This window comes from Arachis hypogaea, chromosome 15 (genome assembly GCF_003086295.3).
Source record: "Arachis hypogaea cultivar Tifrunner chromosome 15, arahy.Tifrunner.gnm2.J5K5, whole genome shotgun sequence".
Taxonomy (NCBI): domain Eukaryota; kingdom Viridiplantae; phylum Streptophyta; class Magnoliopsida; order Fabales; family Fabaceae; genus Arachis; species Arachis hypogaea.
The window spans coordinates 84,776,814-84,789,100 of record NC_092050.1 but is presented as its reverse complement, the minus strand read 5'-3'; the positions used below and the strand labels follow the sequence as shown (position 1 = coordinate 84,789,100).

The 12,287-nt window shown below is 42.3% G+C and overlaps 1 non-coding gene across 1 annotated transcript; it reads left to right on the top strand.

Annotated features, from left to right (window-relative positions):
* The first annotated feature begins 3,140 nt into the window (after positions 1-3,140).
* LOC112752922 (small nucleolar RNA R71) lies at positions 3,141-3,248 on the top strand. The gene has a single exon (XR_003177331.1). It is a non-coding gene; the product is annotated as a small nucleolar RNA R71 (small nucleolar RNA).
* Positions 3,249-12,287: the final 9,039 nt, after the last annotated feature.

Here is a 12,287-nt window from a genome sequence, read left to right as displayed (position 1 = left end):
TCAAATGCAAACACTATCACCCATAATTCTTTCTCGTTAGTTGTATAATTCCTTTGACTTTCATTTAAAACCTTGCTAGCATAATATATAACATGCACCAAATTCCCTTTCCTCTGTCCAAGTACTGACCCAACAACAAAGTCTGATGCATCACACATCAGCTCAAAAGGTAAATTCCAATCAGGTGGGGCAATGATTGGTGCTGAGGAAAGTTCTCTTTTCAATGTTCCAAACGCTAGTGTGCATCTTTGATCAAACACAAAAGGTGTATCAGAGACTAATAGGTTGCTCAAAGGCTTTGCAATTTTAGAAAAATCTCTGATAAACCTTTTCTAGAAACCAGCATGGCCTAAAAAACTCCTAATTGCCTTGACAGTACTAGGCAGAGGTAATTTCTCAATTAATTCCACCTTAGCTTTGTCTACCTCTATGCCTTTTTCTGAAACTTTATGACCAAGGACACTCCCCTCTGTCACCATAAAGTGGCATTTCTCCCAGTTAAGAACTAGGTTTGTCTCTTGGCACCTTTTTAATACTAAGGCAAGATGATTAAGGCAATTGGGAAAGGAATCTCTAAAAACCGAAAAATCGTCCATGAAGACTTCAATGAACTTTTCAATCATGTTTGAGAAAATAGACAACATGCATATTTGGAAAGTTGCAGGGGCATTGCACAATCCAAAAGGCATGCGCCTGTAAGCAAAAACTCCATATGGACAGGTGAATGATGTTTTTTCTTGATATCTTGGATCAACCACTATTTGATTATAACCCGAATATCCATCAAGAAAACATTAATATGCATGTCTTGCCAATCTCTCCAGCATCTGGTCCATAAAAGAGAGTGGAAAATGATCCTTTCTAGTTGCCTCATTAAGTTTTCTATAGTCAATGCAAATCCTCCAGCCTGTTACTGTTCTTGTGTGTATGAGTTCGTTCTTCTCATTGGGTACAACTGTGATCCCTCCTTTCTTTGGAACCACATGGACAAGACTCACCCATGGGCTGTTAGAAATGGGATAAATGACTCTTGCTTGCCATAGCTTCATCACTTCTTTTTGGACCACTTCTTTCATGACAGGATCCAATCTTCTTTGGGCATGAATGGAGGGTTTGGAATCATCTTCCAACAAGATCTTATCCATGCATAAGGATGAGCTTATCCCTTTTAAGTTAGCAAGGGTCCATCCAATGGCATCTTGGTGCTTTTGTAGCACCTTGATTAATTCCTCTTCCTGTTCTTGACTAAGGGCAGAATTGATGATCACTGGGTAACTTCCATCACTTCCCAAGTATGCATACTTGAGAGTAGGGGGCAGTGCTTTCAACTCCAGTTTGGGTGCTTCCTTCTCCTTTTTCCTTTCCTCCCATGTGTTGGGAATAGACATTTCAGCTGAGTTGACATCAGCAACCTCAACATTTAACATGGAATTACCCTTTGTCAATCCTTCAAGTGCTTCTTCAAAGATTTCGTACACCACAGTTTCCATTACATCTAGCCTCATTCACTCTCCCAGTGACTCTGGTGGATAGCTCATGGCTTTGAATACAATGAATACCATCCTCTCCTCATGTAGCCTAAGGGTAAGTTCACACTTTTGGACATCAATGATGGCTCCAACAGTGGCTAAAAATGGCCTTCCCAGAATTATTGAAGCCTTAGCTTCTTCCTCCATGTCCAATATCGTAAAGTCAGCAGGGAAGATGAAGTCTCCTACTTTCACTAGCAAATCTTCTACTATTCCCAGGTCAATTGGAGGGCCATTCTTGTTGGTTTGGCTTCCTCAATTTTCATTCTTTTCATCATAGTTAAGGACATCAAATTTATACTAGCTCCCAGGCCACATAAGGCTTTTTCAACTGTTATTTTCCCTATGATGCATGGGATTTGGAAGCTTCCTGGGTCCTTCAATTTTTGAGATATCTTGTGTTGAAGGATAGAACTACATTCCTCAGTTAAGATTACAGTTTCATCATTCCTCCAGCTTCTCTTCTTGGTCATTAATTCCTTCAGAAACTTAGCATAAAGTGGCATTTGCTCTAGTGCTTCTGCAAAGGGAATGTTGATCTGAAGTTTCTTGAAAAAATTTGGAGAATTGGCTATCCTTTGCATTTTTCATTAGGCGCTGAGGGTAAGGAGCCATTGGGACATATGGCCTTAGAACTTCTTTCTCTTTTGATGGAGTGGGAGCAGGTTCTTGTGCTTTTTCCTTGTCATCTAAACTACCCTCTGTTTTCTCCTCTTGAATCTCCTTTGAATTCTCGGCCAATTCCCTTCTACTTCTGAGGGTAATAGCTTTGCATTCCTCTCTTGAAGTTATTTTGGTGGCATTACTTGAACCATGGCCACGAGCTTGCTTGGATAAGTATCCAATTTATGCCTCAAGTTTCTGAGTCGTAGCATCTTGATTTTGCAGATTGGATGTTACTTCCTCTTGGAATTTCTTCATGTCTTTAATCTCCTTGCACAAGTTTGCAAGCATAGCTTTTACTTTGGCCATTATGTTATCATCATGTGGTGATGGTTGGTTGGAATTTGGGTGTTTAGAGTAGTTGTTGTGGCTTTGGTATGGTGGCTGTGAGTAAGTGTTTTGTGTGGTCTAGTATGGTTTTTGGTTGGAGTTTTGGTGAGTGGAGTTGTTATACTGGTTTGGGTTATGGGGTCTGTGTTCTTGGCCTTGGCTTTGTTGGTTCCCCCACCCAAAGTTTGGGTGGTTCTTCCAACCAGAGTTATAGGTTTTAGAGTATGGATCATTAGCTTGCCTAGATAAATTTCCAAGGAAATTAGCTTCCTCCTAGTTAACTCCTTCTTCTGTCTCCAATTCTTCTTGAGGTGATGGTTGAGGGTGGATAGCTGCAACCTGAGTTTTCTCTATTTGCTTGGTCAATTCAGCCAGTTGCTTGGTGATCATCTTGTTATGGGCCAGGATTGCATCCATATGGTTTAGTTCCAAGACTCCCCTGTTGTTGCTCCTATCTGAGGCATAAAAGTACTCATTGTCAGCCACTGTCTCTATAACATCAATAGCCTCTTCAATGGTCTTCTTCTTGTTTAGAGAACCTCCAGATGAGTGGTCAACAGCCTTCCTTGATTCACAATTCAGCCCTTCATAAAAGATGTGGATTTCCACCCACTCATTAAACATATCAGGGGGACATTTCTTTGTCAAGTCTTTGAATCTCTCCCAGGCTTCATAAAGAATTTCACCATCCTACTGTCTGAATGTCTGCACTTCAGTTCTTAGCCTGTTTACTCTTTGTGGAGGGTAGAACCTTGTTAAGAATCTGTTCATTACATCTTCCCAAGTGGTCAAGCTTTCCTTGGAGAATGATTCAAACCATTTTGATGCTTTGTCCCTCAAAGAGAATAGAAACAGTAGCAATCTATAGGTGTCAGGATGAACACCATTAGATTTAACCGTGTCACATATCCTTTGGAATTTAGTGAGATGCTCATTAGGGTCCTCTCAGGCACTTCCTCCGAAAGAGCAATTGTTCTGGACAAGCGTTATGAGCTGAGGCTTCAATTCAAAATTATTAGCATGGATAGTTGGCATTTGAATGCTGCTGCCGCAATTTCCTGGATTTGGATTGATGTATGATCTAAGAACTCTCCTCTCTTGTCCAGCAGGGTTAGCTCCACCACTTCTGGCATGATTGTTCACCTCACCTTCATGATGGTTTTCCATATCATCCTCCATAGTTATATCAAAGTATTCCTCCTCTTCTTCTGCACCAACAACTCTTTTTCCTCTTGCCTTCCTCCATAATCTCAGGAAACTTCTTTTCGGTTCATTATCAAATGAGGTTGAGGTTTCCTTTCTCCTACCTGTCATACAATGAGCAAGTACAAGAAACAGCAAGTGTAGAGTCTACTAAAACAGAGTATAGTTAGCTTGGTTAGAGCAATTTATCAAATAGTTAGTAGGTTAGGTTGCTGGAAACTAATGAAGTAAGGAAAAATTAAAGAGAAATAACTAATAGAAAATTGCAGAGAGTAAACTGAACAACTGGAATTAAAATTCAATTAATCAAAAGGAAAAGTAAAGTGCTCAATCTAGTTATCCTTAAATTTAGTAATTGTCAATACAAAACCAATCCCTGGCAACGGCGCCATAAACTTGATTCACGAAAATTTGTCTCTCAACAAATTTCCTTCCGGCAAGTGCACCGGATTGTCGTCAAGTAAAAACTCATTGTAGAGCGAGGTTGAATCCCACAGGGATTGGTAGATTGAGAAATGTTAATTGGAGAATTATACTAGTTGAGCGAAATCAGATTTGGTTGAGAATTGCTGAATGTAAATTGGCGGGAAGTTAAATTACAAGAAAGTAAATGAACAGAAATTGAATTGCTGAAATTAAAATGGCTGAAACTTAAATTGCAAGAAATTAAATGGGAATGGAAATTAGCATGAAATTAAAGAGTAAAAGGTAAATAGAACGGGTAGATCAGAGATGGGGATTCATTGAGTAAAAGAAGGAAGAAGAAGAATGAAACTAATATTTATCCATTGAATTACAATAGAGCTCCCTAACCCAATAAAAGGGATTTAGTTGTTCATAGCTCTCAAAATCTGAATTACAATTGAAAGAGACATTGCTGAAAATTAAAGAATTGTAGAAAGCTAAATTGAACTCAAAAGTGAAAAAGCCCCAAAAAAGGTCCAAAGGTTCTTTTCAACTTAAATTCTAAGCTATTTATACACTCTCTTCCATTGATATTCAATCTCTAAATTGGGCTTTTGGCGTTGATGGAATTGGGTTGAAACTGGCTCCAATTGGTTTCCCTTGCTATTGAGAAGAGATTGGTTTGAATTGCAGAGTCTGATGCTTCACGTTGGAGTCAACATTTGATGGTCAACGTTGACTCAAATGCTATTCAGAAAAAAACCAGAAAAATCAGATACTTTGCTATCATTGGTGTTTGACTCAACGTTGGAGGGCCAACGTTCTGCAATCCACGCGTACGCGTGCTTTGCGCATTTGCGCACAAGGGGCAAAAATTCTCATCCACGCGTACGCGTGCTGCATGCGTGCACGTAGATGCAAAGATTTCATTTTACAGCTTTAAAACCACGCAGGGGACGTTGGAATTTTAACGCGGCTGCGTACTCCACGCTTACGTGTGAATCGCCCTTTTTCCCATCCACGCGTATGCATCACTGACGCATACACGTCGATTCAATTTTTTCAAATCCAAAGTCTGGGTTCCTTATCACGGACGTTGGAGGCTAGCATTTGAGGTAACGTTGGACTCCAACATTCGTGTAATGACGCATACGCATGACTCACGCGCTTCCACACGTGCGCGTGACTCATGCTCATGCGTGGATTCGAAAATTTTGCTTTTTCACGTGTACATGTCACTCAAAAATCCTTCAGCCCCATAATTGATCATTTTCTCACAACGTTATATGTAACATTGGATGTCCAACGCTACCTCTAACATGAGCATCAGCACACTTTACAGAGAATTGCTCTGCTTCTCTTCCATCGTTTGAGGCAACATTGGTGGTCTAACTTGGCCACCAACGTTGCTTCCTCTTCATCTTTTCCATGCTCATTCTTCAACCTTCCTCCATGCTTTCCTTCACCTATCATCATGCAATAAATGCATCAAAGCCTTGCTAAAGTCATGAGAATTCTAATCATTCTTAGCATACAAGTAATCATAGCATGAATCATCATGAAATTGCATCAAATTACTCACGGTTGAATGAATCTAGGCATACATAAATTTCTACCCAATTTGCTTACTTATAGCTCAAGAAAGTGCATAAAACCTATTAAAATCAAGGAAAAAGGATAGTGAAACTAGCCTAAGATGCCCTGGCATTAATGCTCATGCCAGGCAAGCTGAGAACAAGGTGGGAAGGCCCCTATAGAGTAGAAAAGGTAGAGCAATACGGAGTCTTCCACCTGAGTCACCCTTCAAGTTCCAAATTCATCAAGGTCAATGGACATCGCTTAAAGCTGTATCATGGTGAGAAGATGAAGGATAATAAAGAGCTAGAGGTCTTCCTCTTGGAGGATCCACCAACAGAAGCAGACTGAGCTTGTGAACCGTCCAACTTAAAGACGTAAAAGCAAAGTGCTAGGTGGGAGACAACCCACCATGGTATGATCATTCCTTTTCATTCTTAGTTTTATTTTCTTTTGTTTTCCACAGTAGTCATTCATAATTTCTGCATATTCATCTGCATTCTGCATTTTGCATTCTATATAATAAAAAAAAGGATAAGACGCGCGGGCGTCCACCACTCATATGCGTCATATGTGCTTACGAGAAAAAGAAGAATTGAACAGAGAGGTGCGCGGGAATGGCGCAAGAAGTGTGCGTTACGCACAATCAAGATCACGCGTACGCGTCCATGATGCGTGCGCATCATTTGCAAACGTGGCACTCCACGCGTACGCGTCAAGAACGCGTACACGTGGATAGGGAAATCGGCATCAATGGGTGTTTGGCCAGAGAGTTATGTTGGTGTGGGGCTGGAACTGTGCTGGGAGCACAAGCCCCCTCATGCATACGCGTCTCTGATGCGTGCGTGTTGTTTTCCTATAATGCGTATCAATCAGAGAGTTGTGCGTGTGCAGGGCTACCTTCACGCCATTTGCACAACCCAAATCACGCGTACGCGTCCCTAACGCTTACGCGTGGCTTCAAATTAGCGCGACCCACGCGTGCCCGTGCTGTACGCGTACGCGTCAGATGCGACGCCCAATTAAACCCATTCACCGCCTAATTTCAATTCTCTTCTCCCCCAATCCTAATTCTTTTCCAATCCTTCTTATTTCTTCTCTCTTCTTCCTCCTTTCTTCCTTATTCTTTCTTATTATCCACTCTTTTCTTCTTCCCTTCTTCATCTTCCCCATTAGGTTTTTTTTTCCTCCCATCTACCCTTTCTTTATTGCATTTAATTATTTTTCTTTCTTCTCAATTTTTCTTTTTGCTTAATTATCCATGGTTTCTTTTTTTTTTTTTCATGCATTCTTATGTTGGTATTGGAGTTTATTTGGGTATTACCTTATTATTCTTGAGCTTGTGATTATTATGAGGAGTGATTTGACAATTGACATTTAATTTTGGCTCTCATATACATTTGGATTATATTATTTTTATTCCTATTTTGACTTGCACACCACGTGTTTGTGAAAAGGCTATTATGGCATTTTGAATTCTATTTTGTCTTACTCTTATACTTTAATGCCCCTTTTTCACAACACTTGTACTCCGCATGTATTGGGATTATCATTCACAATTGTCATCATCTACGTGCTCTTTTATTTGGTACGTTTAATTATTGATGCTTGAGTTATGCTTCTCATGCCTATTACTTGCATGCTTTTACTCTCTTGCATCTGATTAGTATGAATTGCCTATGTGCTCTTAATTGATGTCTTACCTACATGTTGTAGCTACCATGTATTTAAGCTATTATCTTCTGCTTGGCATTCATTATCACTTAGAGTTTTCTCCCTTCCGGTTTTAGTTATCTATATTTCACATTCTTCCTCTTTCTTTCTTCCTTAGACATGGGTACTGTTCATATCCTGGGTCGAGTGTACGACCCGGGCTGTTTGAAGACAAAGCGACCGACCTGTTCAGGTCTGGAATTTCCGATCTCTTCTCAAAGAAGTCGGCCAAATCGAGAATAGAGGCCCAAAGCAGGCTAAAAATAGAGGAATGCGACCCAAATCCAAAGGCAGCCCAAGCCTTGAAGGACAAGGGCAGTTCCCTTGAAGATAAAGATGACTTCACTCAAAGATAAGATAACTATCTTATCCCCAGAAAGATCACTCTAAAAACATTATAAATACACTGGAGCACCCAGGTATAACTCATACTCTGATTCTATAAAATACCTGCTTAATACCCTTGCTAACTTAAGCATCGGAGTCCCTTGCAGGTACTACCACCCTCCGGTGACAAAGGATTAGCAGCATTACCTGTCCAACAAGTCGGACGTGGCAGCGCCGGCCACCACCCACAAGTCGGATACACCATCTCTGACCAGCACTGAAGATCTCGTCCGAGATCGACCTACAGTTTCAGGTAACCCTCGGAACATTGGCGCCGTTGCCGGGGAACCTGGAAGTCATCCCATCATCATGGTGGACAACCTTGACAACGACCACAAGTCTGATTTGGAGAACAGAACACCACACAAGAACGCGAAGGTCACGCTAGATGATACTTCTCAGCCTAACAAAGATAAAAACTCGCCAAATACAGGAGTCATGGAGGCACTTTAAGATCGATTAAAACAACTCGAAAAAGAAGTCGAATATCAACGTGAAGCCGAGAGAGACCTGCGAAGGGAAGCTAGGCGATGTCGAGAGTTAGAAGACAAGCTCCTAAAGCTTGAAGCCGATCTCAAAGCTAAAACTACTCGATCCAGCCACGAAAATAACTCCCCCAAAGACCAAGACCCATTTAACAAGGAGATCATGAAAGCCAAAATACCAAAAGACTTCAAACCACTTGACATGACCCATACAATGGTACATCAGACCCCAACCATCATCTCAGTAATTTCAGAAGTAGAATGTATCTCACCGATGCCTCAGACGTAATTCGATGCAAAGCCTTCCCGACCACCTTGACAAAGACACCAATTAAATGGTTCGACAATCTGCCCCCTAGGTCCATCTCAAGCTTTAACGACTTAGCCAAGAAGTTTCTAGCCATATTCTCCATCCAGAAAGATAAAAACACACTCCCAAGCCTATTAGGGATCAAGCAAAGAGATCGGGAAAGTCTTCATAGCTACATGGAAAGATTCAACAAAGTAGGTCTGGACATACAAAGTCTACCAATAGAAACAGCCATTATGTGTCTCATCAATGGCTTGTGAGAGGGACCTTTTAGTCACTCCATATCAAAAAAACATCCCACATCTCTGAATGAAGTGCAAGAGCGAGCAGAAAAGTACATCAACATGGAGGAAAACTCCTGACTAGGAGAGACCTCAAAGTCTGGATTCTCCTACTCCTCCCGAGATAAGGATAAAGAGTCCAAGAAAAAAGAAGATCAGCATGGGGAAAAGATCAAAAAATTCCATAATTACACACCTCTTCGGGTGTCTCTTGTAGATATCTATCGAGAAATATGCCACACTGAAAAGATACCCCCACCTCACCCACTCAAAAGCAAGAAAGGAGGAGGAAATCGGACAGAATACTGTGAATACCATCGAATCTATGGACATCCCACCAACGATTGCTTCGATTTGAAGAATGTCATAGAAAAATTAGTGAGAGAGGGGAGACTAAATCGATACCTAGGCAGTAAAACAGATTAGCCAAGAAAAAGAAGAAGGAACAAAGAGGTCAGACGAACTGAACGACAAGCTCGTATCCCGGATAGACATGTCCACGTGATACGCGGAGGATTTGCGGGAGGAGGAATTTCCAAATCATCTCGCAAAAGACATCTGAAAGAAGTATATCATGTCGAGGGAGGCATAGGAGCACCCGACCTCCCCACTATCACCTTCGCCAAAGAGGACGCAGCTGGCGTCATCTCGGGACATGATGATCCCATGGTCATCACTATCATATTGGCCAATGCTAATCTCCACCGTACACTGGTGGACCAGGGAAGCTCGGCTGACATACTGTTCAAAACCGCCTTTGACAAACTCGGCCTAGAGGAAAAGGAACTCAGAGCATATCTGAACAACCTATTCGGGCTAGAAGACTGTTCATACCCTAGGTCGAGTTATCCGACCTGGGATGATCGACGACAAAGCGACCGACCTCTTCAGGTCAAGCGGACCGACTTCTTCTAAAAAAAATCGGCCAAGTTGACAGGAAAGCCCATAAAAGGGCCCAAGTAGAGGAACACGACCCAAGTCCAAAGGCCGTCCAAGCCTATAAGAGATAAGGGCGGTTCCCTTAAAGATAAGCTGACCTCAACTCAAAGATAAAGATAAGATAAGATAACTAACTTATCTTATCTAGAAAGGTCACTCTACAACTACTATAAATACACTGGAGCACCCAGGTATAACTCATACTCTGATTCTACATAAAAACTTGTTTAATACCCATGCTAACTTAAGCATCGGAGTCTCTTGCAGGTACCCCCCACCCTTCGGTGATAAAGGATCAGCAGCACAACCGGTCCAACAAGTCGGACGCATCAGTACCGGCGCCATTCACGAACCGGACATCTCAGGTTCCGACTAGCCCCTAAGATCTCGACCGAGATCGACCTACAAAATCAGGTAACCCTCGGAACATTGGCGCCGTTGCCGGGGAACCTGGAAGTCATCCCATTACCATGGCGGACAACCATGACAACGATCACGATTCAGGTCTGGAGGATCGAACACCGCACAAAAACGCGAACGTTACGCTACAAGACGCTCTGGAGACCAACAAAGACAAAGACTCGCCAAATTCAGGGGCCATAGAAGTACTCCTAGATCGCCTAAAACAACTGGAAAAAGAAACCCAGGGAAATCGGAAGGGATCTACAAAGAGAGATGCGGCGACGTCGGGAGTTGGAAGAAAAACTGCAGCAATTGGAAGCCGATCTCAAATCAAAAGCCCCTCGCGCTAATCTCGAAGAGAATTCACACAAAGAACAATACCCCTTCACTAGGGAAATCATGAAAACCGAAATTCCAAAAGACTTCAAACTCCCGGATATGGCTCTATATGACGGCACCACGGATCCTAACCACCATCTCAGTAACTTCAGAAGCAGAATGTATCTTACTGACGCCCCAGACGCCATTCGCTGTAAAGCCTTCCCAACAACTCTGACAAAGACAGCTATGCGGTGGTTCGACAACTTACCCCCAAAATCCATCTCAAGTTTCGATGACTTAGCTAAGAAGTTCTTAGCCAGATTTTCCATTCAAAAGGATAAAGCTAAGCACGCCCCCAGTTTATTAGGAATCAAACAAGGAGATCGGGAGAGCCTTCGCAACTACATGGAAAGATTCAACAAAACATGCATGGACATACAACATTTACCCACGGAAGCCGCAATCATGGGATTCATCAACGGCCTACGAGAGGGACCTTTCAGCCAATCTATATCAAAAAAGTACCCGACTACCCTCAACGAAGTTCAGGAGAGAGCAGAAAAATATATCAATATGGAAGAAAACGCTCGTCTGGGAGAGTCCTCAAAATCGGGAGCTTCCTACCGTGACAGAGACAAAGAATCCAAAAGAAAAGACGATAGACAAGGAGAGAAAATTAAGAAGTATCATAACTACACTCCTCTTAGGGCATCACTGGTCGAAATATATAAAGAAGTCTGCCACACGGAAAGAATCCCCCCAGCTCGGCCACTTAAAGGCAAAAAGGGAGGAGGAAACCGAAAAGAGTATTGTGAATATCATCGGGTCCGGGGACACTCCACTAACGAATGCTTCGATTTAAAAAACATAATAGAAAAATTGGTAAGGGAAGGAAAACTAGATAGATTCCTGGCCACCCGAGATGACGAGCAAAGAAAGAGACGAAGGGATAATGATACCGAACAAACAGAACGATCACCTCGGACGCCAGAAAGACACGTCCATATGATACATGGCGGTTTCGCAGCAGGAGGAATCTCCAAATCCTCTCGTAAGAGATACCTCAAAGAGATATACCATGTCGAAGGAGAGGGAGAAGCACTCAGCATCCCAGCAATAACATTTACTAAAGAGGATGCAGCCGGTATCATTACCGGACACAACGATCCCATGGTTGTCACCGTCATCTTGGCAAACGCCAATTTACACCGGACAATAATAGACCAAGGGAGTTCTGCCGTCATCTTATTCAAAACAGCCTTCGATAAGCTCGGCTTAGAAGAAAAAGAACTTAAAGCATATCCAAACAGTTTGTTCGGGTTAGGAGATACTCCGGTTCGACCACTAGGATACATACCACTGCATACAATCTTTGGAAAAGGAGACCAATCAAGAACTCTCAAAATAGACTACATTGTAGTCGACGTAAGCTCAGCCTACAACGCTCTCATAGGTCGGACCACGCTCAACCAACTCGGAGCAATAGTCTCGACCCCACACCTGTGCATTAAATTCCCAACTCCAAAAGGAATAGCTACAATAAAAGCAGACCAGAGGATGGCGCGTCGCTGTTACAACGAGAGCCTCAACCTCAGAGGCAAAAGAGAAGAGTTCCACACAATTGAACTGGGCAGAGTTCAACGACGAAAGGAGTTCCGTCCCCAACCAGAGGGTGAGATAGAAAAAATTCAGATCGGAGACACCTCGGAAAAAATAACTAATATCGGCACAATCCTCAAAGGAG